Source organism: Mustela lutreola, chromosome 7, assembly GCF_030435805.1.
Source record: "Mustela lutreola isolate mMusLut2 chromosome 7, mMusLut2.pri, whole genome shotgun sequence".
Lineage (NCBI taxonomy): Eukaryota > Metazoa > Chordata > Mammalia > Carnivora > Mustelidae > Mustela > Mustela lutreola.
Genome location: NC_081296.1, coordinates 100,931,379 through 100,937,210, shown reverse-complemented (window position 1 = coordinate 100,937,210; position 5,832 = coordinate 100,931,379). Strand labels below are relative to the sequence as shown.

Sequence of the window (5,832 nt, the reverse complement as noted above, 5' to 3'; positions counted from 1 at the left end):
CACTGGCTAACCTCTCTTTTGAAACTTACTTTCTTAAATTCCAGGACACACCATTCTACCTTTTCCCTGCTCTAGTCTCAGACTAGGCTGTTTTCATTTTATCTAATTCTGTCATCTTTCTCTTCCCCCTAAAGTAGGTGTCCCCCAATGTTTAATCTTAGACTCTATTTCTCAGCTTCGTAATTTTATAGACTCTCTCTGGCTGTATGTCTAAAGTCATTTGTCTGTCCTTGACACTCAAATCTGCCTGCCTATCTAGCCATGACCTCCAGCCTAATACTTTCAATTATCTCCCGGGAAACAACTCATTAACCACTCAAGTTTTAACTAAAAGCAAAGCGTAACTTATTAACAAAACATGTTGTTCTTGTATTCCTTATACGGATTAATATCAGACCACTCGGTCCATTGTCAACTTAAACTATGTGTAGAAATGAAAAAGCAGAGGTGAACTTTGTTATTCTTTTGCCCATTGTCCCCTTTCCAAGGATAAGTAAGACCATTTCCATGTATGTTAATCCTCTATTAGGCTAACCAACTGTTCTTTAATATCAATTTTTGTAAAAATGGTAATCACACCCTGTGATCCATTTCCCTAAGAACATTTTGCAAGCTTTAATGTGCACAGGAATTTCAATATATCAGTGACTAATATTTATTGGATGCTTATTATATGCTAGGCACTAGTATAATAACCTCCCATAATTATTTTAGTTAAGCATCACAAAAAATTCATTCTCATATAATCATATTAAAAATAGAAATTTTAATATAGTAAATCTGGTTCGAGACCCAAGAGTCTATATTTTTAACAAATATTCAAATGTTTTGACCGACTTAGAACATTAGACTCATTATTTTATAGAGTATCTCTTTAATATGTCATTAAACTTTAATCCCTGGTATCACTATATTAATTCATGACTCATCTCTATCTCTAAATATGTCAACTTCTAGTTTTCTTTACAACTACCATTTTTCCCCACTGTGAAAATTTGGTGCTCTGTCATCAACAAATTTTTTCAGGCCCTTCAGTTCATTAGAACAGAATTATTTGGCAACACATAATTGTACTATCTCCAAATACATTCAGTTAGTTTAGCTACATTTCAATGGGTAACACAACATTGTCCATATATTCCTATGTATTTTAAAACTCTGGCCTTTTAATTTAAAATACATCTGATAAATGGTATTGGTTTTATATTATAATTAGAATATATAATGTTCTCAATTCCAAGAAATTTCTTTCTAGTAATTCTAAACAAAAAGTCAACTAATTTTAAATAAACAGATTCACTAAGTTAAATAAAATTAAAATAAACAACCCCAAATATTGGTAGCTTAATATATTAGTTTATTTCTCCTTCTCATGTCATAGTTAATAGACATATACATGTCAAATGTTCATTTACAGTATGTTGGGGAGGAGGAGTGTTGCTGCTCTGCTTCATATTATCATTTCAGGACGCAGGAGCTTTCTTTCCATCTAGTGGTTCGACCATCTTCTAGGACTCGCCTTTTATAAAAGTATTGTATGCATAATGCTCCTTTAAATGATTCCCTAAAAGCCTCAGATTCTACTTCCATTGCATGCGAACTATTAAGATTGTGTTTTTCTGAAAAAGAAATCACTGAATCTAAATAAACTGAAAAATCTTTAATAGAAAAACCTTTTTACAAGTGTAATTTTCCAGCATGCAAATACAGTAAACATAGGCATCAATGTATTAAACTATAGTCTAAATGTTGATAATAATTTACTTTTAAGGGATAAAAGAAGGCTACAATGTATAACTCAAAAACTTGCACACCTTGCAGGAAAGGAATAAAACATTATGTCATATACTATAGAGACTAAAAACAACTACCCAAATAAAATATTGTCAGTTATTAATACCTCAAATGTCCATGTCCTATCTTGGTAAATCCTATGAAGCTAGCAAAGGTCTGATACACTAATGTGAATGTCCAGATAGCACAGCAGTGTCCATTTAATGTGAATTATGATGCTAGGGTACAAAAGGCCAATTAAAGATGAGCTGGGAAGTATTTTTCCAGCCTCTTGAATGAGGACAGACCCAGAACATACTGTTGCCATTTGGTTCCTAAACCTTATCTAAATCTTCCGACCTACCCAAGAACTCATAAAATAAATGCAGCTCTTATGACTCAATTCATAGAAACTATTCCTATATGAGGGCTCAACATTTCTCACAAGAATTTGGTCTTTTTATTATAGTTATTTCAAATAGCATTTTCCTTACTCTAGTAAACTGAAATTTAAGAGAAACTGAATTTGGAAAGCTAGGCCAAATTAATCAGAAGAGGATTAATCATAACGAAATGGGAGGATTCCAAATAGTACCTAAATTCTGTTTCACTTGCCTATTAGTATCCCTGGTTCTTGAAGAAGATATTAAGAAGAGACACTCCAGGGACATCTGGCTGGCTCAGTTGATTAGGCAGTTCTTTGATATCAGCTCAGGTCATGACCTCAGGGTTGTGAGATAGATCCCCGAGTCAGGCTCCATGCTCTTTGAGTAGGTTTTCATGGTCACAGAACATAGAAATAAATTGTACTTTGATTACAAATAAATTACATATGCTAAACATCCACCTGGACCAATATTTATGATTAAAAAGAACTTGTCCCCAAACCCTAGCTTTGACAAGTGGACTAAGCCACCTATAAGTCATAGATCATTTTGTTTACAGCAGGCCAGCCAAAGAACCCAAGTCCCTAAAGCTACAGTTGTCATCTTTGATCATCAGTATTTCATCTTGCTCATGGTGGTAACACATCAAGTAGAAAACCAGTTTCTTCTAAAACCGTTAGGTATTTGACTAAAACTTTTAAAGCCCAGAAACATCTATAAGATGGTCTTTTCAAAAACAATTAAGAAATAATATTCCAGAAATATACATCATAGAACAACCAAAGAACCACTGAAAGGATCAAATATATTTTCATTCAAATATCTCTACCATGTGTAGGTCTGATGCATATTCCATTTCTTTAAATTGTGTTTCGCCTTTTCATAGGCCTTCAGTTATTTTCCTGAGAGCCAGATACGAGGTGCTGGGTAAAAGGGACTACTGTAAAAAGACCTTTAGTAATATGGTGTTGAGGGAAAGCATTCTTTGGTCCTTTGTTTAAGTCTCAGGCTTTTAGTGAGGCTATACCTCTGCACAGTAAACTTCACAAATATTTCTTAGGGTTTTTTTTTCTCACCACTTAGGTGGTAGAGGATAACTAGATGATGCTGGCGTTAGATTCTATTTTCCTTCCCCCAGTTAAGCTGGGCTCTGATGATCCCTGGTAAATAAGACTCCCATTAAGCTAGTTACTCCTGAGGCCAAACCTTCTTAAGAAGGATAGAATGCTCTTGGGAATTCAAAGTTTTTCTTTGCTCCGTCCTCCGCAGGAAGCCTTAGGGAATTATTCTTCCATATTTACTGTAGGAATCTGGTCACATTTCTGGAGGTAAATCTCACATATTGTGGGCCTCTAACTGGGAACCCTAGAGTTTTTAACACTCAGAATTGTCTACCCTGAACCTCTAGCAATTTGTCAGTTATAGTTCAGGTTTTCTTACCCTTGCATAGGTTACCTGGTTTCTACTCCTGCTCTTCTACTCTCTGGAACTCTATACCCTGTATTTGTCTGACTCTTAATCTTGGGGACAGTAGTTTCTCCTGTGTCTCTCCTCGCCTACAGATCCAAGAACTGTTGATTTTTTTAGTCTGTTTTGATTTTTACTTGTTAAGATAGAGTGGCAACTTCCAAGCTCCTTATATGCTAGCCAGAGACTGGAAACCTGAAAAAAGATTTTGATCTCTTCCAGCATTAGACAAGAAAACTTAACCCCTAATGTTGTTAATCAATAGTATCCTTGTGCTTGCTTCAGCAGCACATATACTAAAATTGGAAAGATACACAGATTAGCATGGCCTCTGAACAAGGATGATATGCAAATTTGTGAAGCATTCCATATTAAAAAAAAAAAATAGTATCCTTAGACTTTGACCTTTTAGCACTCTTCTCAAAGGTTACAGTGAGAGTGAGGCAGGGTGAATGCCCCTAAAATGCATTTAAAAGATATGTCCTCTAAACTGTAGGAAGAGATAAGGGCTTGACTGAAAGCAGATGTTATAGTTTTCTTCATTTTACTACACTGATTAAACAGCAACTAATTCAGTATTGCTATAATCAAGTTCAGGGTATTAAGTTCAAAGGAGCTCAAAAACTGAAATTAAAAATGAGCATATTGATCCTTATCACATAACTTTCGACCAAAGGCTTCTATCTTCAACAGATATGTAAATTCTTACTTCAAGAGCATAAAGAGCTCTCAGTTTTTGTTATTTTCTAGTACTTGGTCCAATGTTCAATAAACAATTCATTTAGAAAACTATGGTTTTGAACCCAAAGTCACCATGGCCATGAACATCACAGTACTCTTACAATTCTGAGGACGTCCTCCTAGTTCTGAACAGAGAGACAGACAACTACAAGCAAGCAGAGATTCACTAAGTTAACTAAAGCATGCAGGGAGAACAGATAACTACTGTCATGGCAGCCATTGTAGAATTTGTTTCTCAGAGCCAGAGATTCACTGTGACAAACTGTCAAATAAATTCAGAACCCTTCCCACCCTCACCAAATTAGAAAGTTAGTCACTTCTTAGTAGGCATTATACTATCAGATAAAATGAGAATAATAATACAGTCAGTGTGTCATAGATTATTCCAGGTGACCGCAGTGCCTGAGACAAAAGAAAATAAAGGTCACCACCGCTGAGGAATTTCATAGCAAGATAAAATTATTGTTGGCTTAGTTGCTGTCATCCTTTAGGCTGATAAGACAAAGTCCTCTCATTAGTTTTTGGGCTCATAAATAGCCTATAAGGATTTCTGGTCTACAAATATCTTTTTGACTCACCTGCTATCTCTTTAGAATTAGACCCTTAAGAATCTATGGTTTTGGCTTTAAGACTGTGGTACTTAGCCAAGTCTGTACATTAGAGTCACCTGGGAGCTTTTAAACCTAAAGATTCTCCAAGCTACAACCTCAGAGTTTCTGATTTAATTGGTTTGGGGTAGAGTCCAAACAACACTTCTTCAAGTAACAAAGGAAGACATAAAATGGGGCTGATTTTGGCAGATGCACTCCTTATGTAGGAAGGTGAACCTGTATCTGGTGCTATGTTAGAGTAAATAGAAGATGAAACTCATAGACACATTGTAGACAAATGAGAAAGGAACAAAACGACAAGGTAAAAATTTAAACTCTTAACTGCAATATTTTGCCTAGAACCAATTCTGGCTCATAATCCTAGCTTAATGGGAGTGCAAAAGCCTGAAGAAGAGTAGATGGACTTGAAAAGTTTGGCACAAGGTGAATTTTAGAAAACTTGCCCTGAAAGTCTATTTATCATGGTTGACTTCTTTCTGAGTAGTAGCACAAAATGTTTGACAAGCATTGTCTCACCGTAGTCCTTAGCTCAGCAGGTATTTTTTCTACTTAGGATGGAGGAAATTTTCACGGAGACAATAAGTGACCCTACAAAGGTCACCCAACAATTTCTGTCATTCCAACTGGGAAAATAATAAGTTAAACTTAAGTAATGCCTTCTTTTCAAAGAGAACTTCTTAGGTCAATTTGCCACTTTCATCTACAGATTTAAGAAAATGCAAAAGAGTTTGTGGCAGACCCCACTTCCATGCCTTAATCTCAAAAGCTATGGCACTAGTAAATAAGATTTAAAACTTTTGCAGAGTGCTATAGATGTTTGTGGAGTAAAGATTTATTTTAAAAACATAGCAATG

General features: G+C 35.4%; 1 non-coding gene across 1 annotated transcript; it reads left to right on the top strand.

Annotated features, from left to right (window-relative positions):
• Positions 1 to 3,898: 3,898 nt before the first annotated feature.
• On the top strand, positions 3,899 to 4,002 carry LOC131837417 (U6 spliceosomal RNA). Its single transcript, XR_009356029.1, has one exon. It is a non-coding gene; the product is annotated as a U6 spliceosomal RNA (small nuclear RNA).
• Positions 4,003 to 5,832: the final 1,830 nt, after the last annotated feature.